This window comes from Typopeltis vanoorti, chromosome 23 (genome assembly GCF_054136105.1).
Source record: "Typopeltis vanoorti isolate ZY-2024b chromosome 23, IOZ_Tvanoo_1.0, whole genome shotgun sequence".
Lineage (NCBI taxonomy): Eukaryota > Metazoa > Arthropoda > Arachnida > Uropygi > Thelyphonidae > Typopeltis > Typopeltis vanoorti.
In genome coordinates this window covers 74,051,821-74,077,874 of record NC_143571.1, presented here as the reverse complement: position 1 = coordinate 74,077,874, position 26,054 = coordinate 74,051,821, and the positions used below count along the sequence as shown (strand labels likewise).

Genomic DNA, 26,054 nt, shown 5'->3' with positions numbered 1-26,054 from the left:
TTCTTTGTTCAATAATTTCTAGATTGTAACTGAAAATAAATAAACCATCATGTATTACTGAAATAGAGAGCCAAAGACTTACTTATCATACATGTCCTCTAGGAGATGTGCTTTACATTATAGAAAATACTAAGGAAAGTGATCTGGAGCTTACTCCACCTTTACTACAAGTTGCCTAAGGTTGCTTATGCTTGCATATGGCGAAACTTTTAGTTTCTATATATTCAGCACGAAACTCTTGTAGTTTCTATTATTCGACTATGAAATAATGTTGGATTCAATATTTATCATACATGTCCTCTAGGAGATGTGCTTTACATTATGGAAAATAAGGAAAGTGATCTGGAGCTTACTCCACCTTTACTACAAGTTGCCCATAAGGTTGCTTATACTTGCATCCACCGAAACGTTTAGTTTCTATATATTTGGCACAAAACTCTTGTAGTTTCTATATTCGGCTATGAAATAATGTTGGATTCAATATCCACTTGATTTGTACCATCATGTATTATATTTGCAGTGTTTTTTCTTTATGTTTTGTTGCTTGTTTGCCGAGGTCTGGAGAGACATTTTGCTTGTTATCGTAGAATTCATGCCGATAAGAAAAAACTAAAACTGTTCAAACTACTCTTGATAATTTCTTTTGATAAAAAAAATTGCAGTAAATAATGTAGGTACAAGTATTTATTAAACATTTTTTTTTTTATGTTGGGCCCATATATGGGAGGTTGGCTGGTCAACCTATAGTACTTTAGTACTGTATAGGTAGTGGGATGGAAAGGAGGAACTTGTTAACATTCAATTTGAAAGCCTTTATATTGTATTCCTTGGAAAATACTTCAGGGGAAAGACTGTTCTACAGTACAGCAGTAGCAGGGATGAAGGAGGAGGAAAAGAAACTTGTTCTGTGGGTTTCAAGGTGTACTGTGAAGGGATGCTGGGAGGTGGCTGTACCTGTTCCAATGGGTTTAGTACAGAGTGGGGGAATTATTGATGTTTCAGATGAGCATTTTCCATGAAAATATTTGTAGAATATACAAATTGCAGAGACTAAATGTCTATGTGAAAGTGGGGGGGAGTGAATCGGTAAGAGATGGATCATTTATCAGTCTAATTGCTCTCCTCTGTATTGAGTCAAGCATTTTGAGGGAGCTTTTAGGAGCCCCACTCCAAATGTGAGAACAGTATTCGGTAGTTGGGCAGATTTTTGATTTGTATAAGATTAACAGCTGTTTTGAAGTGAAGTAACGTCTTGAGCGAAAGAGAAAGCCAAGTTTTTTGGAAACTGAGGATGCAATGGTTGTGATGTGTTTATGCCAAGAGAGGCCTGATGTCATGGTAATTCCAAGAAGAGAAATTTCATCTTGTCTGGGGGATTCAAGTGTTATCAAAAATAATACTGGGGGAAATGGTTCTTTTTTGTGGGAAATAAGACAGAACTGGGTATTACTAGTGTTGAAGTTGACGAGATTATCTGAGCCCCATCAGAGGATGTTTTGGAGGTCTGAGTTAAGGGAAGTTGTGGTTGATGTTCTGTGGATTGAAGTGAGTTGTGTAGGGTAAGGTTTATCAAATGAAAGGGAGGAGTGCAATGTGCTGTCATCTGCAAAACTGTGTATTGGGTTGGAGGTCAACTGAAGTAGGTCATTGATGTATAGAAGGAGAAGGGTCGGTGAGAGAATTGAACCGTGTGGGACCCCATAGTTGGATAGTGGGAAGATAGGGAACCACCTACCATTACACATAGTGTGCATCCAGACATGAAGCTGGCAATCCATCTGCAGACGTCCTGAGACGGTCCAAATGATGGAAGTTTGCTTAGTAAGCCTTTGTGCCAGACCTATTCAAAGGCTTTAGAGATATCAAGTGCAGCTACTTGGGATTCGCCAAATTTTTCCTATGGTATATGTCCAGAAATGGGTGATATGTGAGGGCAGGTCACCTGTTGATTGGCATCTGCGGAATCTGTACTGGCGGTCGCTTAATAGCTGGGTACCTTCAAGGTAGTACTAGTAGTTGAGAATTGATGGTTTTCTCCATCACTTTAGATAGGATTTACTTTGCATTCATTTTTTATCTTTCCTAAAAGAGTACCATATAAAACGAATTATTAGTACAGTAATTGATCATGGATGAATTGTAATTTTTACCATTGATTATTAGATTTGATTAATGCAATTTTGATATACGCAGTAACATCGAGGGATTAATTAACCATGTTAATCGAGGGATACCTGTATATGCCTGTCCTTTTACTCCCTTGCTTATGACATATTTCTATAGCCTCTAGGATCCTTGTTGTTTTTTCTCCCTTTCTATTCTCCTGCTATGCTATGAAAAATCACAGCTGTGTTAATCCACTGTGCTTGTATTATCGATGAATAATATTTTTATTGCATTTAGTTGTTTTCTCTTGTATGTATTACACTATAATTTACATTTTCTCAGTTTGTCCTTATAACTAATATAAATATTTAGAATATTGGTTTGTTGTATATAAACCTTCATTAACTATCTCATATTACTTCACAAAGTTCTCCAAATTTTTTAAAGATTTATTTGTTTACTCCTCAGATGATGTCTTACCTTCCCTGCCCTGCCCTTTTTTTTGTGCAGCGTACCCTACTTATCACTCTCCTTCCCCATCCTCCTTATGCAAGAATTGTTATGCATATCACCATTTTTCTATCCGAAACTGTTAATCTACTTATTTCTCTGTTCCTTAATTAAAATGCTTGGTTTCTATGCGCATTTTATCATAAGTGTTTAGCTTTCTTACATTTGTCTCTGTATTCTCTAAGAGCACAAGCTGACTTATTTGCTAGGAACTTTTGATATGCTTTCTTCTTTTTCTTCACTGCCTCTTTAACTTCCTGTGTCCACCATGGAGTTCTGATTTTTCTATCCTTGCAGGCAACCTCACTACATGCCTCTCTGGCTGAATCAATCAATGTTTTCTTCATGATTTCCCACTGAATCTACAAGGTTTAGTTCCTGTTATCAAACTCTTTCATTTTTTTTTGAATAATGTTTGTATATTTTAGTCTACAGTTCACATCTGAGAGCTCCTCAACTTTTATTTGCTTTAAAACTTTCTTACATGTTCTTCTTTTCAATATTGAAATTCAATTTTATTCTTCTCAAGACTAAATGGTGATCACTTCCAATTTCAAATCCCCTGTACACTCTAGTACAGTGGTCGATATTGACCCCCCCAGAGGTCAATATAACATTGTTAGGGGTCGATTCGGGCTCAGGGGTCGATTGGGGTCGATAGAAAAATATAAGACATCGTTGTACAGGTAATATTTAATTCGGTTAACTTGGATTACCTCCATCCTGAATGACAACGCAATTAAGAGTGAATCGTGGGAACAGTGACATGAATAGGACCTGTAAGATGTAGCAAAGTCATGAAAATAGTTATAGAGGACAATCAAGTAGGCCAAAATGACATATTTACCAATAAACAAATGTCAGTGGTTCCCGCCCGGCGGGAGCACGATTGCAACATGTGCACGGTTGCTTATTTACTTATACGTACACGTATCGGTCTCATTTTTGGCAATCGACATACAATTATGCGTTAATGTTCTAAAATTCATCAACATACATATTATAATTCAATCGTTATTCATTCACGAACTAAACTTCTCTATGTTGAAGAGTTGAGTAGGGCTGGTAGTTTTGTACAACCTATAGAAATACGTGAGTAGGTATATTAGTTAGACTTATTACTTTTGCTTACTGACCTCAATTTTAATTATTTTGTTACAACCCTAGTAACCACAATGGCAGCTTCAGATTCTAAATAGAAATACAGACAATATTCGGTAGAATATTTGAAACTTGGGTTTATTGCTTCATTAAGAAATGAAACGAGGCCTATGTGTCTTCTTTGTGAAAAAACCTTTTAGTAACGATGCAATGAAACCAGCAAAAATGAAAGATCATCTTCAAAGTCTGTTTGAAACTTATTTATTTTGAACCCAACATTGCTAATCTTGTCAAGAGTCATGAAGCACAAACTTCACATTGACAACGTTAGCAAATTGTATACTAAGTTAATAAAAGCCTTATTTTCATATATATATATATATATTATTATTATTATTATCATCCCGGGCAACTCCAAGGAGTCCACAGACTCATCGAGGGAGGCCCTAACATCATGTCAAGGACAACTATTCGACATTCACACAGTATCTATCATACCTCGCCTTGAACTCATTCATGGTCGTAGCACCCACAACAGACTCTGGAAGCTTATTCCACTCATTCACTACTCTCCAAGTAAAAAACCTAGCTCTAACCCTTGTCAACCACGCTCTTGCCCAGCTTCCATTCATGGCCCTTTGTCCTCCCACCACCAGTCATATTTTCAAAAATATCTTCTGGATCAATCTTATAGAAACCCTTCAGTAATTTGAATGTCTCAATCATATCACCCATCCTTCGCCTATTGACCAATTTTTGCAAAATTTTCAACCTGTTCTCATAAGGTTCATTCCACAGACCTGCTATCATCTTGGTCACTCGTCTCTAGACCCCATCGATAAGACCCCATCTAGACTACTGTGCCCAGATATGGGCATAGTAGTCTAGATGGGGTCTTATCAAGGCTCGATACAGAGGAAAAATAATAACTTGTTTGTCTCTGCTTGTTAAAGTATTTTTCAGAAGCCAAGTGATTTGATGAGCTGATTTAGCCACTTTTGCAATGTGCCCCCTAAACTTAAATTCCCTATCCACTAACACTCCCAAATCCCTGGCCTCATCAATCTCCTGATTGATGAGGCCAGAAGAAAGATTGTATTATTGTTATTTTTTTATCTAAATTAAATTTTATATTTTATATATTATTTATCTCTCCTATGAAATATGTAATGTTAAGAAGGACGTCAAAAACGTATCCCTTTGATGTTAAACCAATATAATAATATATACTATATTATACATACAATAAACACTGTAACTATAAAATAAACAATCTAAAAACTTACATAAGCGTCTTTCCTATTATAATTATGTAATAGTAAAATAGAAGGGGTTGACAAAAAGACGAGAAACTCTTGAAGGGGTCGACTGTCAAAGAAGTTTGGCGACCCCGCTCTAGTATCCTGCACCAGTGAGGAAAACATCACTATCAACAATAACATAGTCAATGAGACTTTTCTTATTTATTGCCTCTTCTCTTTATGTGAATTTGTGTACATTTTTATGTCGAAACATTGTGTTAGTAATAACCAGTTCATGTCCTGAGCAGAAATCCAACAGGTATTTGCCATTATTATTAGCTTTGCTCTTTTCTCCAAATTTTACCAAAATGTTTCTGTATGTCAGACAATTGTTTCCTACTCTGCTATTTAGATTCCCAACAAGGACCAACTTTTCCTTTTTCATTGTGTCAGTTGCTTTCTCTAAGGACTCAAAAAATTCCTCCACTTTTACCTTAGTAGAACCGTTTGTGAGACCATAGGCACAAATACGGCTCATTGTCCAGTTCCTCATTCTGATATTTGCCCACATCACTCTACTTGATATTGCCTTCCATTTAAGAAGATTAATCTAGTATTTTGTGTTGAATACTATAGCTACTTCTTCTTTTTCTTGATTGTCATTGCCTGCAAGTCACAGGTAATGTTAATTCCTTAACATTCTTAGTACGTTTCTTTAAGCAAGTAGTTGATATTGTATTCATTCCTAAACAACAGTAAACAAAGATGGAGCTCAATATTCGACTATACATTATTGTTATTAATTTTTATGGATATTTTTGTTTAGGAGTACACTTTTTTTTATAATGTCATTGGCTTTTTACTCAATTTTTAGGGCATTACTGATGTTTTAAAGACAGATACATGAAGAATATGTGGGAAGAATAATTTTGAACATACCTTTATAGGATGTTCCTGGTTGTCTTCTTATTGAGCTTCATCTGGCATATAGTGATATACATTTGTATTACCACTGGAGTGACTGAAAGGAAGGGGAGGGTTGGAAATGTGGAGATAAAGAGATGTGGGAGAACTGTAGGTGAGGCAAAAGGTATGTGAATTTTAACCCGGGTTTTAACGGTGGGCTGAGAATTCTTTGGGAAGAAGGTGAAAGATAGAAATTTTTTGGGGAAAGGAGAAGGATAGAATATGATGGAACAAGATTAAGGATGGGAGTAATGAGCTGTGAGCTGTTTTGACAGTGTGTCATTTTTGCAGCTCGTGGGAAAATAAGAGGCTTTGTCATTTTGGCTCTTGGTGTTTTTGGTGTATCTGTGTTGTTTTCTATTGGTCAGAGTCGTTACCCGATTTTTATGTTTTGCAGCTACCAACTCTCGGAGATTATATAGGGACAGTGAACGTTTATTGAGTTTTTGTCACATTTTATGGCTATTGTTTCCAATATTCTAAACATTGTTTTGTTTTCCTGTATGTCTATTATTATGGCTTTGTCAATTTGTGGGGTATGCTTCCGTTCAAAAGCATGGACTGCTATTTCTGTTTTTCCTGTAATTTGTATTCTGTTTTTCTTTTGGTTATTACATTTCTTATTGTTTAAATGTTCTGGAATTGGTATGTTGAAGTCACGGAAGTGTTCCTGTAGTCTTGCCCATAAGATCTGATTGCGGAACCTGTGTAGGTGACATCACAGTCTTGTAGGCAAGGAAATTTGTAAACTACATTGTGGTGTTCTAGTACTTCTTTGTATGCATGAGATTTTATAGGTTTTAGAAGTGTTTGTATGTTTTTTAAAAACCAAGATTATCACAGCTAATAAATTACGTCAACAAAGCAGCAAAAACCTGTCAAAACAATCCAACAAACAAAACAAGCTTCCCAACACAAAAAATCATCAAACTGCCATACATACAGAACACATACAAACCCTACAGATGCATTTTTAAACTCACCGACTATAAGTTGGTGTTCACCACGAACCAAAAATTGGCAACACTTCTGAAACCTACAAAATCTCACACGTACAATGAAGTATACAAATTTCATTGCCAACAAGATTATATTATTATAACAAAGCCATAATAATAGACATACAGGAAAACAAAACAATGCTTAGAATATCAGAAGCAATAGCCAAAAACTCAATAAACATTCACCACCCCTACATAATCTCTGAGAATTGGAGGCTCCAAAACAAAAATCAGTAGAGTGATGTGGGCAAATATGAGAATGGGGAACTGGATAATGAGACTTATTTGTGCCTATGGTCCCACAGAAGATTCTACTAGGGTAGAAGTGGAGGAATTTTTTGATGCTTTAGAAAAAGCAACTGACACAATGAAAAAGGAAAAGTTGGTCCTTGTCAGGGATCTAAATAGCAGAGTAGAAAATGATTGTCAGACATACAAAAATATTTTGGGAAAATTTGTAGAAAAGAGCAAAGCTAATGATAATGGCAAATACCTGTTGGATTTCTGCTAAGGACATGGACTGGTTATTACTAAACACCATGTTTCAACATAAAAATGTGCCCAAATTCACATGGAGAGAAGAAGCAAGGAATAAGAAAAGTCTCATTGATTACATTATTGTTGATAGTGATGTTTTCTCAGTGGTGCAGGACACCAGATTGTACAGAGGATTTGAAATTGGAAGTGATCACTATCTAGTCTTGAGCAGGATAAAATTGAATTTCATATTGAAATGAATGACATGTAAGAAAGTTTGAAAGCGAATTAAAGTTGAGCAGCTCTCAGATGTGAACTGTAGACTAACATACACAAAGATTATTGAAGAAAAAATGAAGAAGTTTGAGAACAGGAATCAAACCTTGGAGATTCAGTGGCAAGCCGTGAAGAAAACCATAATTGATTCAGCCAGAGAGGTATGTAGTGAGGTTGTCTGCAATAATAGAAAATTCAGAACTCCATGGTGGACACAGGAAGTTAAAGAGGCAGTGAAGGAAATGAAGAAAGCATATCAAAAATTCCTTCAAATAAATTAGCTTGTACTCTTAGAGAATACAGAGATAAATGTAAGAAAGCGAAACACTGTGTAAAATTAGTTAAACAAAAGTTATGGGAGGACTTTGGCAAGAGCATAAAAAATAAATATCAAGAAGGTGGCAAGATATTCTAGAGCTTGTTGAAGCTTAGAAATGGAGGAAAGAGTACTGTAAAAGGAATTAGAGATGATAAAGGTGACATGAAAACAGGAGAAAAAGATATCCTTGAAGTATGGAGTAATTACTTTGAAAAATTGCTAAAAATGAAACAAGCAGTGATAGCACAGTGGTAAAAAATATTCAACAGGCATACAGTCAGGAATAAATATCCATACTTGAAGTAGAAAAAGCCATCAAAGGCTTGAAATGTGGAAAGGCAGCAGGAGTAGATGATACTCGACAAGAAATGCTGAAGTATAGTGGTATAAAAATCTTACAGTGGTTACACTGCATAGTTCAGAAAGTCTAGACAGAGGGACGAATTCCTGATGATTGGAATAGAGCTCTAATAGTGTCCATATATAAAAAGGGAAATAAAACTGAATGTGAGAATTACAGAGGTATTTTCCTACTGAGTGTTCCTGGGAAGATCTATGCAAGTATACTCGAGAAACGGTTGAGAAGAATTGTGGAAGAAAAGCTTGGTGAATAACAAGCTGGATTCAGGCCAAATAGAGGCTGTCAGGATCAAAACTTCACTTTACGACAAATAGTAGAGAAAGCATGTGAATATAATAAAGATCTGTGTGTAAGGTTTGTCGATCTGGAAAAAACATATGACAAGGTGCCAAGGGAGAAGCTATTCAATACGCTACAGTTATATGGTGTCAATCTGGCATTATATCAAGCAATACTTAGTCTGTATTTCAGTTGTAAGTTAGCAGTTAGAATTGAAGGAAGTACAGGAAGATGATTTAATGTTAAATCCGGTGTGAGACAAGGATGTGCATTATCCCCTCTGTTATTCATTATCTATATGGATCACATTATGAAGGAAAGTGGTATTAAACATGATATCAGAATTGGAAATGTTAATGTCAGCTCTTTGCTTTTTGCAGACAATGTTATACTTCTGAATAAATCCGCTACAAGTTTGCAAGATTCCCTGACTAAAATGAATAACTGTTGTATTAGATATGGTATGAAGGTGAGCATTAAATTGACAAAGACAATGAAAATAGGTAGAATCATTGAAAATGTCAACTGTGTTGTGAACAGGGAACCTGTGGAATAAGTAAAACATTTCAGCTTCTTAGGCACGATTTTTAGTGAAGATGAGAAATTAAATATGGAAATATTTAATTTCCCATATTTAATTTAATTTAATTTCCCATATTTAAGCTGGTATGGTTGGAAGTCAATTGAATAAATTCATATGGAATAAGAGAGAAATTAGTTGGAACACTAAATTAGCTGTATACAAGACAGTGTTCAAACCAGTTTTAACTTATGGATCTGAGAGCTGGGTCAGAAGTAAAACACTTTACCAACAACTAGAGACCACAGATATTAGAGTCCTGAGAAATATCAGAGGTGTAAACAGATGGCATTAATGGCAATATCATAATTGTTAGCAGAGCTAATCTCAGGTGGTATGGTCACTTAAACAGATTGGGCGAGGAAAGATTAGCAAAACATGTGTTCTCTGCCAGGTTGGCAGGAAAATGACCCAGAGGAAGACCAAGATATAGGTGGATTGATACGGTACAATGTGCCTTAGACCAGCGCTTCCCAAACTGTGGGCCGCGGCCCCCTTGGGGGCCGTAGGTTTTGTTGAGGGGGACCGTGAAACAATGAAAACAAATTTAAAATGTTTTAAGACTAAGTAGATTTTTTTATTTTAAAAGAAACGTCTTTAACTTTTATTATTTATTTCTTTTTTGTTATTTTTTATATTTTAATGGAAAAATTCACACATTGGTGTTGGTTCACAAACTTTGCTTCACGCTTAATGAATATTAGTAAATATTGCTTATTCATATGTTTCATTTCAAATCAGTGGTTAATTGTATTTATTTCGAATGCTCTCCAGGGAAGCTCCAAATCTTCCTGTCCCTTTCATCACAAGTTCGTTCGTAATCAGGGACTGTTGATATTGACTTTATATACATATCAGAACTCATTTTATATTATCACTGTCATCCGAGCTAGTTTTCTGTTACCAATAAAAGTTTCGCATATACTTCACACATGAAAAAAAGCTTAAACAAGTTCATGTGGGGAGATAGTAACTGCTTGCAGTGGTAAACAACACACCCTCCCTAACAGCCACTATACTGCAGAGGCAATAAAAAAAAGTACTTTTATTATCCCAGTGAATAAGGTATGAAGAGTCTGTGTAATATATTTCTCAACAAATAGTTCAATTAGAGACAACTGGGATAAAAACACACACACTAATTAATGAATCGCATGTCCCTTATACAGAAACTATGCTGAATAGACTGAAACAAAACCATATGTTGCATGGGCAAACACAGTATCTAACTAAAAACTATTGTTATTAATTAGATGTGTGTGTGTGAGTTCGATTTCCCAAGGCAGCAATAAAATTCAGTGGAACGTGTTAAAATTCGTAAAAGTGTTAAAACTATGTAATATATATATATATAATGAATGTTATGGTAGTTTCACATATGGAATTCGATTGAAGAGAGTTAGCATTTCAACTCAATTGTCAGCTATGCTTTTATCTTTTGGTTGCGCGATCTTTTGTTAATACCGCACCAATCATATGCACGTTTTAATAACCTGCCTTTGCTGTCTGTTTCGTGTTAGGCTTAATTACCATAAAGGGAGAAAAGTCATAAAAGAGAAAAATATTCCTGGTCCAGGGATTTCCTTATTCAGGTAATATTTACTAATTTCATGTTAGCAGTCTGTGGTGTGCCTGTATCGGTAAGTGGTGATATTATTTGATCTATTCTACGTTAAAAAATTTAACCCTGAGATGGATAAGTGGCTGATAAAAAAAAATAAAAAAAATTCCTGCGAACAATCAGAAGAAGCAGAAACAGACTCAAAAAAGGACAGTATTTCATATTTTACCAGAACAGCCCACATCGTCTTCAGAACCAAACGGTAAGAGGCAAAAAATGTAATATATGCATTTGATTTTTGCATTATTCGCTGTGTATGTTTTGTATTGAATATAAATACAATAAATATTATAATAATATATATCTCTCTATTACGATTTTGTTTCAAGGGGGGGCCGTGAAATATTTTAATTTTTGCAAAGGGGGCCCTGACATCCAGAAGTTTGTGAAGCACTGCCTTAGACAATAGAAATATAAGATCTGATAATGATAATATTGGAGTCTTGACAAGTAATAGACTGATTTGGAGGAAAATTGTAGATAGGAAGTTTGTAATTATGTAAATTTTTCATGTAGTACTATCATATCCTGTACACCCCTTGTGGGTACATGGCAGGAATTTGATGATGATGATGATGAGCTTTTTGGTATTGTCGCTATCTTACACACTCAAATACAATACACTCAAATTAACACACTCAAATACGATACAATACTAAGTGAAACACGTGGATGACTCTAATGTCCTATCTAGGTGGTGCGCCCTCTATGGGCATTTGTAGATGACCTAGGATGTAATGGGATCTCTGATAATTAATGTTTTTTCAAATTTTGGGAAGTTTTATGCAACCGTATTTATTTAAATTCGATACTCTCAGAAATCAACCGAATTTAAACACAGCAGCATAAAACTTCCCAAAATTTGGGAAACATTAATTATCAGAGATCCCACGTTGCATCCTAGGCCACCTACAAATGCCCATAGAGGGTGCACCACCTAGATAGGACTTTAGAGTCACTTGTGTGTTTCACTTAGTATCATATTGTATTTAAGTGTGTGTTACAAAAGTTATTTGTAATTCCTGAAGATGTCTCAGTGACTGAATGAAATATTGGTAGCATTTAAATTAATTTTAATCCTTTCCCAGCTGATAATATTCCATTAAACCCTCCAACATGATGTCCTTATACCACTTAAGCCTCACACATTAGGCATTGGATAATGAAGATAAGATAGTGACAATACCAAAAAGCTCATCATCATCATTATCATCATCAAATTCATGACATGTACCCTCAAGGGATGTACAGGATATGATAGTACTACATGAAAAGTTAAATCCTTACTAACTTCCTATCTACAATTTTCTTCCAAATCAGTCTATTACTTGTCAAAACTCCAACATTATCAGATCTTATATTTCTATCATCTAAGGCACTTTGTACCGTATCAATCCACCTATATCTAGGTCTTCCTCTGAGTCGTTTTTCTGCCAACCTGGCAGAGAACACTTGTTTCGCTAATCTTTCCTCGCCCATTCTGTTTAAGTGACCATACCACCTGAGATTAGCTCTGCTAATGCATTCCTGGATGCTGATAATGTCAAGTTCTTTCCTAATATCCTCATTTTTAATATGATATTGCCATTGATGCCATGTGTTTACGCCTATAATCTTTCTCAGGACTCTCATATCTGCGGTCTCTAGTCTTTGGTCAAGTGTTTTACTTCTGACCCAGCTCTCAGATCCATAAGTTAAAACTGGTTTGAACACTGTCTTGTATACAGCTAATTTAGTGTTCTGACTAATTTCTCTCTTATTCCATATGAATTTATTCAATTGACTTCCTACCATACCAGCTTTGCTGATCCTGTTGTCTATTTCTATATTTAATTTACCATCTTCATTAAAAATCGTGCTAAGTTACTGAAATGTTTTACTTATTCCACAGGTTCCCTGTTCACAACACAGTTGACATTTTCAATGATTCTACCTATTTTCATTCTCTTTGTCATTTTAATGCTGACCTTCATACCATATCTATTACAACAGTTATTCACTTTAGTCAGAGAATCTTGCAGACTTGTAGCAGATTTATTTAGAAGTATAACACCGTCCAAATAAAGCAAAGAGCTGACATTAACATTTCCAATTTTGATATCATGTTTAATACCACTTTCCTTCATAATGTGATCCATATAGATAATGAATAACGGTGGGGGATATTGTACATCCTTGTCTCTACACTAGATTTAACATTAAACCATCTTACTGTACTTCCTTCAATTCTAACTGCTGACTTACAACTCAAATAAAGACTAAGTATTGCTTGATATAATGCCCCATTGACACTGTAGCATATTGAATAGCTTCTCTCCATATGGCACCACCTTGTCATATGCCTTTTCCAAATCGAAAAAACTTAAATACAGATCTTTGTTATATTCCCATGCTTTCTTGACTATTTGTTGTAAAGTGAAGATCTGATCCTGACAGCCTCTATTTGATCTGAATCCAGCTTGTTCTTCACCAAGCTTTTCTTCCACAATTCTTCTCAACCGTTTCTCATGTATACTTGCATAGATCTTGCCAGGAACACTCAGTAGGGATATACCTCTGTAATTCTCACATTCAGTTTTATTTCCCTTTTTATGTATGGGTACTATGAGCTCTACTCCAATCGTCTGGAATTCGTCCCTCTGTCCAAGCATTCTAAACTATGCAGTGCAGCCACTGTAAGACTTTTATACCACCATACTTCAGCACTTCTGGTCGAATATCATCTACTCCTGCTGCCTTTCCACATTTCAAGCCTTTGATGGCTTTTTCTACTTGAAGTATGAATATATATTCCTGACTGCATGCCTGGTCAGTGTTTTTTTATCACTGTGTTGTCATCACTGCTTGTTTCCTTTAGCAAATTTTCAAAGTAATTACTCCATACTTCAAGGATATCTTTTTCTCCCGTTTTCATGTCACCTTTATCATCTCTAACTCCTTTTACAGCACTCTTTCCTCCATTCCTAAGCTTCTTCAACAACCTCCAGAATATTTTGCCACCTTCTTGATATTTATTTTCTATGTTCTTGCCAAAGTCCTCCCAAGACTTCTGTTTAGCTAGTTTTACACGGTGTTTAGCATTCTTACATTTGTCTCTGTATTCTCTAAGAGCACAAGCTGACTTATTTGCCAGGAACTTTTGATATGCTTTCTTCTTTTCCTTCACTGCCTCTTTAACTTCCTGTATCCACGATGGAGTTCTAATTTTTCTATCCTTGCAGACAACTTCACCATATGAATCTCCAAGGTTTGGTTCCTGTTCTCAAACTCTCATTTTTTCTTCAGTAATCTTTGTGTATTTTAGTCTACAGTTCACATATGAGTGCTGCTCCACTTTTATTCACTTTAAAACTTTCTTACATGTCATTCTTTTCAATATGAAATTGAATTTTATCCTGCTCAACACTAAATAGTGATCACTTCCAATTTCAAATCCTCTGTACACTCTGGTGTCCTGCACCAAGGAGGAAACATCACTATCAACAATAACATAGTCAATGACACTTTTCATATTCCTATCCTCTTCGCAACATGTGAATTTGTTCTCATTTTTATGTTGGAACATGGTGTTAGTAATAACCAGTCCATGTCCCAAGCAGAAATCCAACAGGTATTTGCCATTATTGTTAGCTTTATTCTTTTCTCCAAATTTTCCCCAAACATTTTTGTATCTCTGACAATTACATCCTACTCTGCTATTTAGATCCCCAACAAGGACTAACTTTTCCTTTTTCATTGTGTCAGTAGCTTTCTCTAGAGCCTCAAAAAAATTCCTCCACTTCTACCTTAGTAGAACCTTCTGTTGGACCATAGGCAGAAATAAGTCTCATTGTCCAGTTCCCCATTCTGATATTGCCCAAATCACTCTATTTGACACTGCCTGCCATTCAAGAAGATGAGCCCTTGTATTTTGTGTTGAATACTATGGCTATTCCTTCTTTTCCTTGATTGTCATTCCCTGAATATAACATTTTGTATTTATTTCTCAGAAAGATCTCACTAGTTTTTGTCTTTTTTGTTTCAATCACCCCTATTATGTCGATCTGGTACTTATCTAATTCCTCAGCTAGCTCCATTTCCTTGCCATTCAGGCTTCTTATGTTGATAGTACAGATCCTTAACTCTGCCTACTCCCTAGTAAATCCTGGTAATGTTGAGTTGGGGGTGTGTTTTCAGATTTTTTCTTAAGGGGTGCTTAAGGGTCAAAGCTGTATAACTGAGAGGAGACCTCCACATAGCCTTTAAAGGAATGCAGAGAACTGACCAGGGCCTCTGACCTAATGTCCAATCCTCACTTTCTCGTGGTGCACCCTGTTGGGTATCTACCTGGATACTGAACGAACGAGGATGCGCTGGAAATTTGGGATTTAGCCGACCAAATTGTATTCCTATTGGTTAAACCAAAATACAAAAATGATGGATACATATCCTAAGATTATATAATTAATTAATTAATAAACAAAACTTGAACAGTTATATGAATAACGTATTATAAGCAAAAGACTATAACAAATAATATTTACAAGTCTTGCTTATGACATGGTGGATTATGTTAAATATGAATGAAGTATTATAATATATAAAATATCTTTATTCACAATTTAACAACTTGAAGATCTCCAGTTATATACAGTAAATATCATTAACAAATAGTTAAAGCAGCAGAGGCCCAAGAACAGAACCCTAATGCATGCCACTTGGTACCTTTATTTCTGAGACACTGCTCTTCATATACAACTTGCTGTTATTATTCAGAGACATATTCTTCAATTTAACTGGTCTTCTATCCACTCTCATCTTCTGTAGTTTGCATGCCAACTTATCATGTAGTAATTTATCAAATGCCTTTACAGAATTCAAGAATATCACTCTATATGAATTTCCTTTATCTATCATATTGTTACCTTATTACAAAATGAAATCATATAGCTAAAATAAGACCTACCCTTCACAAACTCATGCTGACCTTCATAGAAATCTTGTGCCCATCAACTCCATCCTGCATTCCATCAGTTAATGTCTTTTATTTCCTAGGGAGTAGGCAAAGCTGTTTTAGCCTTAAGTAATTTTTGAGACTGAGGAGGCAGTTCAATCTCTACTGGTAGACAATCAAGAGATAGCTGGCCAAAACTATCACTAATTATACATGACATCTGGTGAAGAGTGGCACTGACAAATGCTACCATCTCGTGGTCCCTAATCCTAACACTGTTTGTGTGCAGTCTGAAAGTAGTATGGATTCTACAGTAGTTTTCTTGAGTTTACGGGATGCAAAATCTGAGTTTCTGGAAGAAAAACCCACCTGCCATGTCAGAGATCGATTAACTTGGGAACTGGTCAAAAAAAGACTTAATAAAAGTTCCTTTAGTCAGCAACTAGAATTGAGCTTATGCACTCTTTCTTCTGGTGGTCTAGCACCATGGACACACACCACTTCAACTGAGCTACGTAGGCTCCTTCATTCTGTTCTTAACCAATTTATCCAATAATATGTTGACCACAACTGCAGGTATATAGACTAATCTGTAATTGGAAATTTCTGCCCTTGAACAAAACCCATGCTTGTAGAGTGTTACTATTTTGCTTTCTTTCCTTCTTTCTCACTGCAATATTCCTTATAATTCTCATTAAATAGCTAGGATATAGAATTTACTCTTTCACAAATTCCTTAAAAATATGTGGTGATATGACTCCATTCCTACAGCCTTATTAACAGCTCTTGAACCACCAACTCTTGAAACATACCAACTAATCAGTGACCAGCAGTATGGATCCTGCTATTCATGATCTACAGCTGATCTTCTTGCTTTTACCACCCACCTATGGACACATGCCATGAAAAAATTCGGAGAAATTCACATGATTGCCCTCAACATCTCAAAGGCATTTGTTCTGGTTTGGAATAGGGGCCTACTCACCAGACTGCCTTCCTGTGGTCTGCCTTCCTTACTCTACAACTGGGTCACCAACTTTCTCACTGGTCGCTCACTACATGCCATGGTGGGTAGCTTACTCTCCTCAGATTTTCACCAATGCAGAAGCACCCCAGGGTTCTGTTCTTTTCTTTTACCCACTCTCTTCCTCTTGTATATAAACGACCTGCTCTCACAGACTCCCAGTCCTATCCATAGCTTTGCCATCAACAGTACACTCCATTCCTCCTTTTCATTCGACAAACCTGTTAGTGCTCAGTTATTAGAATCCTCAAGATCTAGCACGACTAGGGACCTGGATTCAGATCTCCTAGCTATATCCCAGTGGGGCAATGATAAACTTCAATGCCACCAAAACCCAGCTCTATCTGATCTCTCTCTCAAGAAAGAGCCCCCACCCCTCCCTCTTACCTTCAGTAATACTGAGATATCCAAACACAATCAGATTTCCCTTCTTGGACTGACTTCCACCTTTGATCTTTCCTGACACAACCATATTTCAACTGTAGCTTCTGCAGGCTGCCAAAAAACTTAGTGTACTTTTTAGCACAAGACACTATTTCACCCTTTCACAGCTGCTAACTATACAAAGCCCAAATCTGTCCAGCCATGGAATATTGCTCCCATATTTGGGGTGTTAATTCTATCCAGAAGAGGATAATCTGCTAATTAATGATCCCTCTCTCACATGCCTTGTGCCTCCTACATATCTTTTCATGGACAGTGCTCTGCTGAATTTGCCACTATTATTCCTCCAAAATAATTAAAATAAGAGCCACTGCTAACCAGTATCCATTTACAGTCCACCTTAAAACTCACCGAACCAACTTTACTGCCTCCTCTTTTATTTCATCTACTTCTGTCCTTTGGAACAGTCTCCCACACTCTGCCTCCACCAAAGATTACAATCCTCAGCTGTTTATGCAAAATGTGAACAGATTCCTCCTTTCTTCTATTCCTCTTGCCCATACACTGCACTAGTGTGCTATAGGTCTTGTGGCCTTTCCTGTGTGGATCAGATACATACATCTTCAAGGCCTACCTTTCCTAATTGGGTTGTGGGGGAAACAGCTGCAAGAGGAACTTCGAATGGTCACGATCCTCTGCCACCAAGCTCAGGTGTTCTGGTGGGATTCCCAAACGTGTCCACCCATGGTTTGGATATAATCTATCCAGTGAGTCCTTGGCCTTCCACCCTCTGGCTTGGCAAAGAGGGCCTGTTGAGGGAACCTCTCTTGTGGCATTCTGACCAGGTGCCTAACTGTGATCTCTCAACACGGAGAAGCTGCGGTTGAGTATTGAGGGTTTCCCGAATTGCAGAGCTTCTGACCCTGTCGTGTCTTGTTAGCCCCGCAACCCCTCGAAGGAACCTCATTTCAGCCGCTTGGATTCGTGTCCACAATCTTTCGGTCATTACCCCACTCTCATGACCATAGGCGAGGATGGGGACATTGACTGTATTGAAGACAGCCAGCTTTGCCTTCTGGCTTAACTCCCACTTCAATACTACCGAACGACCAAGCTCCTGCAATATTGAGCTTGCTAAGCCAATTCGAGTATCTAGCTCTACGTCCCATTTTCCATCATTCGTGAATATGGACCCAAGGTATTTAAACTTCTCCACCTGCCTCATTGGGACTCTACATGTAAGTGGACAAGGTATTTAAACTTCTCCACCTGCCTCATTGGGACTCTACATGCACTGGGATGGTTGTCTTGAGACCACAAATGTTTCCGTTTTGGCCACATTGATCTTCATTCCGGCATCTGCACACAATTACAACCCTATCCAGGGTCTGCTGGAGGTCATTTGTGGAAGAACCAAGCAGAACTAGGTCATCTGCAAAAAGCAGACATTCAATGCTACATCTTCCAATTCTGACACACTCACTGCCTCGGCTGTGCCTATCGATCCAGTCCATAAATATTATGAAAAGGAGGGGTGACAGAACACACCCTTGGCAGAGGCCAACGGAGACTGTGAAAGGTTCAGACTTTGTGCTGTTTACCCTGACACAACACTCTGGGCATTCATACAGGGACTTGATGGCAACTAATAGTTGGCTATCTACTTCATACTCCTGTACTACTTGCCAAAGCTTATCCCAAGGAACCCGGTCATATGCCTTCTCCAAGTCCACAAAACATGTGTAGACATTCTTGGCATATTCCCAAGATTTCTCAGACTTGCCTTAAAGTGAAGATTTGGTCAGTTGTGCTTCTACCAGGACGAAAGCCACATTGATCAGATATAAGTAAATAAAAAAAAAAGCTAGCCTAATCAACACTTGATACATCTCTGATTCTTCTTTAACCTCTAATTCCTTTGTTATTTATTTTTTTTTAAGTGTTGCACAGCATCATTTACCTCATTTATCACTGTATGAAATACAGTTATAAAGTGCTCGTTAATTTAAGGAATGTGGAGAACCGACTGGACATAATTTATAATCCTCACCCGTCCTCTGGTGCACCTTGTTAGTAGGTATATGCTAGGTGGTGAGTGACTGAGGATGGGCTAGCAATTTGTTTTGTAGCTGATCAAAGTATTTTCTTATTGGCCTAACTTGGGTATCACCTAGTTAAACAAGCCCCCCCCCCCCTGTTTTTTCATCAGGGAACCAATGTGAACATTGAAAAATCAGCTCTTGGAACAAACTCCAACTCAACATCTAGAAGAAGAATATACCCAACTTCAGGAGAGCTGAACCATCAACACAAGGAGTGATAACAAAAAGGAAATTTAACTTGCGGAAGAATTGGAAAAGTATTACATGATATAATTACATGTGTTACTAAGACAAAGAACACAAAAACAGGTGAGATCTTACTAAATAAGTGTAGGATGCTATATTTAGGCAATAACAATCAAGGAAAAGGAGTAGCAATAGCATTCAACACCAAACATGAACTTCTTTATTGGAAGGTAGTCTCAAATAGTGTTATGGGAGAAGACTTCAAAATGAGGAAAATGTAAAAGGTGGTCCTTGTTGGAGATCTAAACAGCAGAGTAGGAAATGAATCTCACCAGGCATATAGGAATGTTTTTTTGAAAATTTGAAGAAAGGGCAAAGCTGATAATAATGACAAGTATCTGCCAGATTTCTGCTCAAGACACAGACTAGTCATTATTATTACCATGTTTCAACATAAAGATGTGCACAAGTTTATGTGGAGAGAAGACAAAAGGAATAAGAAATGCCTTATGCTATGTTAATGTTGTTATGGTTAATTCAGGATTTCAAAACCTCTGTATACAAGAGTATATGGAGGTTTTGAAATTGGAAGTGATCATGCTTAGTTTTAAGTAGAATAAAAAATAAATATCGCATTGGTGAGAATACTATCTAAGAAAGTTCTTAAAAGAAAATAAAGGTGAACAGCTTTTACAGGTAAACTGTGGACTCAGCTCTACAAACATTATGCAATCAACAGTGAAAAATTCAAAACAAGAACCAAACCTTGGAGTCTCACTGGCAAACTCTGAAGAAAACATTGATTGATGCAGCTAGGGAGTCATGTAATGAAGTTGTCTGCAAGGATAGAAAAATAAGAACACCATGGTGGGCACAAGAAGTTAAAGAAGCAGCCCTGGAAAAGAAGAAACCATATTGAAAGCCCTCAGCAAATAAGTCAGCAGATGCCCTAACAGTATACAGAGAAAAATATAACAGAGAGAGAGAGAGAGAAGCTATGTGTAAAAGTAGCTAAATAAAAGTCATGGGAAGACTTTGGTAAGAAGAAAGAAGATAAATCTTAGGAGGATTGCAAAATGTTCTGGAGGCTATTGAAAAAGCTTTGTAATGAAAGAAATAGTACTGTAAAAGGAATCAAAGATGATAAAGGTGACATGAAAACTGAAGATAAGGATATCCAAGATATTTGGAGTAATTACTTTGGAAGACTGTTAAATATAACTGGCAATGACAGAAGAGTAGTAGAAAATATTCAAGAGGAATGCAAACAGGTTTATATCAATGCTTGAGATAAAAAGAAAAGCTATCAAAAATCTGAAATGTGGAAAGGCAGCTAGAGTAGATAATATTCAAGAGAAATGCTCGAATATGAATGCATAAAAGTTTTTCACTGGCTAAACTGCATAAATCAGAGTGCTCAGTCAGAAGGTGAAATTCCAAATGATCTCCATTCACTGTTATAGTTCCTGCGTATACAAAGAGAAATAAAGCTGAATATGAGAATTACACAGGAATTTCTTTACTAAATGTTCAAGGTAAGATTTATTTAAGCATATTTCAGAAAAGATTGAGAAAAATTGTGGAGGAGAAACCTGGTGAAGAACAAGCTTGGTTCAGGCCAAAAAAAAGTTGTTAGGATATATTTGCCACATTATGACAGATGTTGAGAAATCATGGGAATATGACAAGGATCTGTACCTCAGTTTTGTAGATCTGGAAAAGGCATATGACAAGATGCCCACAGAAAAGCTTTTCTTCAAAATGTTATGATTATATGGGATAAATGGAACATTATACAGAGCAATACATAGTCTTATTTAAGGGCATACAGAGCAATACATAGTTTTATTTAAGGGCATACAGAGCAATACATAGTCTTATCTAATTGCTGACTTCTAATTGTAAGTCAACAATTAGAATTGAAGGAAACACTGGAAGATGGCTGAATGTAAAATGAGGTGTAAGAAGACAAGGGTGCACAATAACTCCACTGCTATTTATTTCATCATTTATATGGATTGTATTATAAAAGTGGCATTAAATCTGATATTAAACTTAGCTCTTTGCATTATTCAAATGATGTACTTCCTGACACATCCAGTGCAAGTCTCCAGGATTCTCTGACTAAATTAAGTGACAGCTGTAACAAATTTGGTGAAAATCAGCAATAAAAAGACCAAAACTATGAAATAGACCAGAATATAGAAAACTTCATCTGTATTTTCAGTGGAGAATCTATAGAACAAGTAAAATATTTTTCAGGTATTTAGACACAGTTTTTAGTGAAGTTGCCAAATTAAATTTGGAAATAGACAGAATAAGCAAAGCTGGTATGGTGGAGAGTTAGTTAAATATAACTGGCAGTTTGAAAAAGCATATATGAAATAAGAGAGAAATTAGCTAAAACTCTGAACTAGCAGCTTACAAAACAATGTTCAGACCAGTTTTAAGCTATGATCTGAAAATTTAGTTAGAAATAAAGCATTTGATTAAAGATTAAAGACCACAGATATGAGGATCCTGAGGAAAATTAAGGGCCTGAAAACATATGGCATAATATTAAAAATGAAGATATTAGAAAGGAAGTTGGCATTGTTAGCATTCAAGAGTGCAGGAGGGATAATCTAAAGTGGCATGGTCACTTAAGCAAAATGGGAGATAAAAGGTTAGAAAAACAGGCATCAATTTGGTGCCATGATGGCAGGAAGAAGAAGCTATAAAAAAGACCCAAAGGAAGACAAAGATCTAGGTGGATTGACTCAGTCTTGAAGGGCCGTTGAAGACAGTCATCTTAGATACCAGAATATTGGAGTGCTGACAAATAATAGACTAATTTGGAGGAAATTGTTGCTAGGAAATTAGTAATAATGTAACTTAATAATATAGTAATATCATAGTATCCTCTATACTCCTTGAGGGCACAAATCAGGAAATTGATGATGATATAGTCCAAGGTTTTGAAGGGAGGCATTCAGTTGTGCAGACCTTAAAAACATGGGGGGAGTGATAGCAGAGAATTCTAATGTTATGTTACTTCAGGAGGATTCAAATTTCTGCTGCTATTGCAAGATGAGTCTGGATGTCAGTTGTGTTGTCAATGTGAACTTTAGCAGGCATGCAAAAATGGAATGCATATTTTCCTTCTAGAAATTATGCTTTCCAAGAGTGAAGAAGTAGCTTTTTTGGAAATGACATTCGGAGATGCATTGGTAGTTGCAAAAGTTATCCAGACAATTACTACTTTATTGGGAAGGATACTGACAAGTCAGGATAACAGAGTAATTGTGTCTTAGTGAGAGAGGTCATCTCAAGAAAATGAATAGCTTTTTTTGTATGAAGACTGGTGTGTATTGCCAAATTGGATCTTGAGTGTACCAACATTGAGAGAAATCAGGGTAAAGTATAATAGCTACTGTATTGAATAGAAGGATTTCCTGCAGTGAGTCTGGTGACTCAATTGAGACCTATAAATAACACTTGTTGAATTGGATTTAAATGGTATTGATGCGAACACAGATTGATAAGAAAAGAACTATTTGTTAACTTAAAAGCTAATATTTCACTGGTATTATATCCAGCATCTTCAGAGCACACAAACAAAGTTTGTTACAAATGCAAGACAACCACAATTTGGTGTAACAGTGGGGCTAGTATAAGTAATTGCAGCATGCAACACAAGACTAAAGTCCTAATACGGTGGCATCTAAGTTATGTATATTAAAAAAAAAAACAGGAGTCCAAAGTTTTATATAGTAGTCCAAATAGTAGTCCTTGAAACTTTTGAAAAACAGTAGTCCAAAGTTTGAAAAAAAAATAAAATTAAAATAAATAAATATTAATTTGGTCTTAGGATGACTGTTGCCCAAATCTTTGGTAGATTTATACAGCCATACTTGTTAAGGTTTAGAGTATGTTTTAATAAGGCTTCTGTTGATTCCAGGAACAACCTCTCTGACTTGTAGAAGCTTCTGTGCAGTACTTTTGTTTTTTTCCAATTGATCCTGTGTGCTGGAGTATATCAAATCAGGTCTGGCAGACCATGCTTTGGATACCCCAGTACACAGGATCAATTGGAAAAAAACAAAAGTACTGCACAGAAGCTTCTACAAGTCAGAGAGGTTGTTCCTGGAATCAACAGAAGCCTTATTAAAACATACTCTAAACCTTAACAAGTATGGCTGTATAAATCTACCAAAGATTTGGGCGACAGTCATCCTAAGACCAAATTAATATTTATTTATTTTAATTTTATTTTTTTTTCAAACTTTGGACTACTATTTTTCAAAAGTTTCAAGGACTACTATTTGGACTACTATATTTTTTTCAAAACTTTGGACTCCTGTTTTTTTTTTTTTTTTTTTTTTAATATATATAACTTAGATGGTGCCGTATTAGGACTTTAGTCTTGTGTTGCATGCTGCAATTACTTATACTAGCCCACTGTTACACCAAATTGTGGTTGTCTTGCATTTGTAACAAACTTTGTTTGTGTGCTCTGAAGATGCTGGATATAATATAATACCAGTGAAATATTAGCTTTTAAGTTAATAAATAGTTATTTTCTTATTAATTTGTGTTCGCATCAATGCTGTTTAAATCCAATTCAACATGTGTGATGAACACATAAGCCTATCCACACGTTTATAAATAATACTAATCAAGAGGTGCATCTCAGCACACAAAAAAAAAAAAAAAAGAAAAAAAAAGTTTGAGCTTTCTTTTCTTTCCAGGCAGTACATTTCTTCTAAAAACTTCTTGCACCTTTACAAATCCTGGATCTTTTGTGCTAGTTATTGGGAGGAAATTTTTTAAATTCTAAATAGTAACTGATTTGTTTACAGTAGATGTAAACAAAATAAAGTAATAATGCCAAAAAATGATAAAAAATAATTTTTTAACACTGATCAGTGGCAAGACTAGTTTCTTTCTCCTCAAGGAAAGGGAGGTTTTCAAGTCACAGATCCCATTTTCAGGTTATTGGTTCCTGATCAGGACAACATGACTAGTAAGATTTTCTTCTTCTTCCTATCATGAATTTTAGGTCAAGTTGTCTGTTCTGGTCTCTTGCCATTGCTTTCCTGGACTTCCAGTTCTTCTTTTTCCATTTATTTTATATAACTTGACACCTCCAAGGAGTTAAAGGACTCGTTGCAGGAAAGCATTCCATTCCATTCTGCTATACACATCTCACCGTCTTCCATGCTACGTAATTCTCTCACTACACACAACTGTTATCAGTGACATCCATCACCAATAACAACAATATTTTTTGTCTGGAAATTGCATGTGTTCTGATGGCTAATTATCTTATATGTGGGATGAAAAACAGAGTTTCTGGGGGAAACGCCCCCCCCTGCTACCTTCATATGAGATTGGCTAACTTACCTTCAATTGAAAAAGTCCATATAAATTTCCTCTCGTGATGAGAATCAAATTCGGGTCTTTTCCAATCAAGGAGTGCAATATTCTGTCATTCTTTCAGTGTTCGTATAGTATTTTTGATAGTCTGCATTGTTTATTCGATTTAGATGTTCTAACCATTTTTGTTTCTATTTGCTATATGGTAGTTACTTGGTTTTATATTCAGGGATAAAATTTCTTCATTTGTTTTATGGTCTCACTTGGTATATCCAGCTATTTTTCTGAGAAATTTCATTTCTGCTGTTTGAATCTGTTTTTCATTCTTCTTTTTTATGGTCCATGTTCACACTTCCATATAATAAAGTTGGTTTAGACAGAACATTATATAGTCTGATTCTGGTGTGTTTTTGTACTTGGGATGGCATAAATATATTATTTATTATGCCATTTACTTTAACAAAATTTGATATTTTAATGTATATATCTTTGATATTACTTACTTGTTCCAATATTTTATTATCTATCGCTATTATACTTCTTATTGGGCTTTCTCCTTTGAAAACCATTATTTTTTGTCTTTACTTTTGATATTTTCCTATTATATTGTCCTGAAATTTCATTTAATGATTTTAATGATCTCTGTGGATCATCATCTGATGTATCTAATATAATTTGATCATCTGGGTTATGCTGTTTCCAGATTGTTATAATTATATATATATATATATATATATATATATATATATTTGATAGTCTGCATCTAGAATGTTTCAAGGAGGCAGAGGGTTAAAAGTGGGGTCCCACAGGGCTCAGTACTGGAACCTATATTGTTTAACCTTGACATTGTCAGTGGGTTTCAAGGGGATATTCAGTTGTTTGTGGATGATGCAAAGTTGGGAAGGATTATTAGTAATAGTACAGATGTGGTAGCCCTGCAAGAGGATTTGAATAAGCTAGATAGATGGGCAAATGAATAGGGGTGTCAGTTTAATGCAGCAAAATGTAAGGTCTTGAGGTTTGGGAAACATCGATGGGATGCTGCATACTCTATGGGAGGAGTTATACTGGAAGAAGTAGGGGAGACAAGAGATCTGGGGTTGATGATTGATAGAAACCTGTAGTTTAGGGGACATATTGCAAAGGTGGTGAAGGTTTGCTGCAATAATGAAAAGGACACTGAGATAAAATGGTTATCATTTCGCTGATCAGACCACTTAGACTACTGT

At 36.1% G+C, this 26,054-nt stretch overlaps 1 protein-coding gene across 1 annotated transcript in view; it reads left to right on the top strand.

Annotated features, from left to right (window-relative positions):
* Positions 1-26,054, top strand: part of LOC150093981 (protein capicua homolog) — a 315,184-nt gene that overhangs the window by 96,043 nt on the left and 193,087 nt on the right. The gene's annotated exons all lie outside the window — the stretch shown is intronic.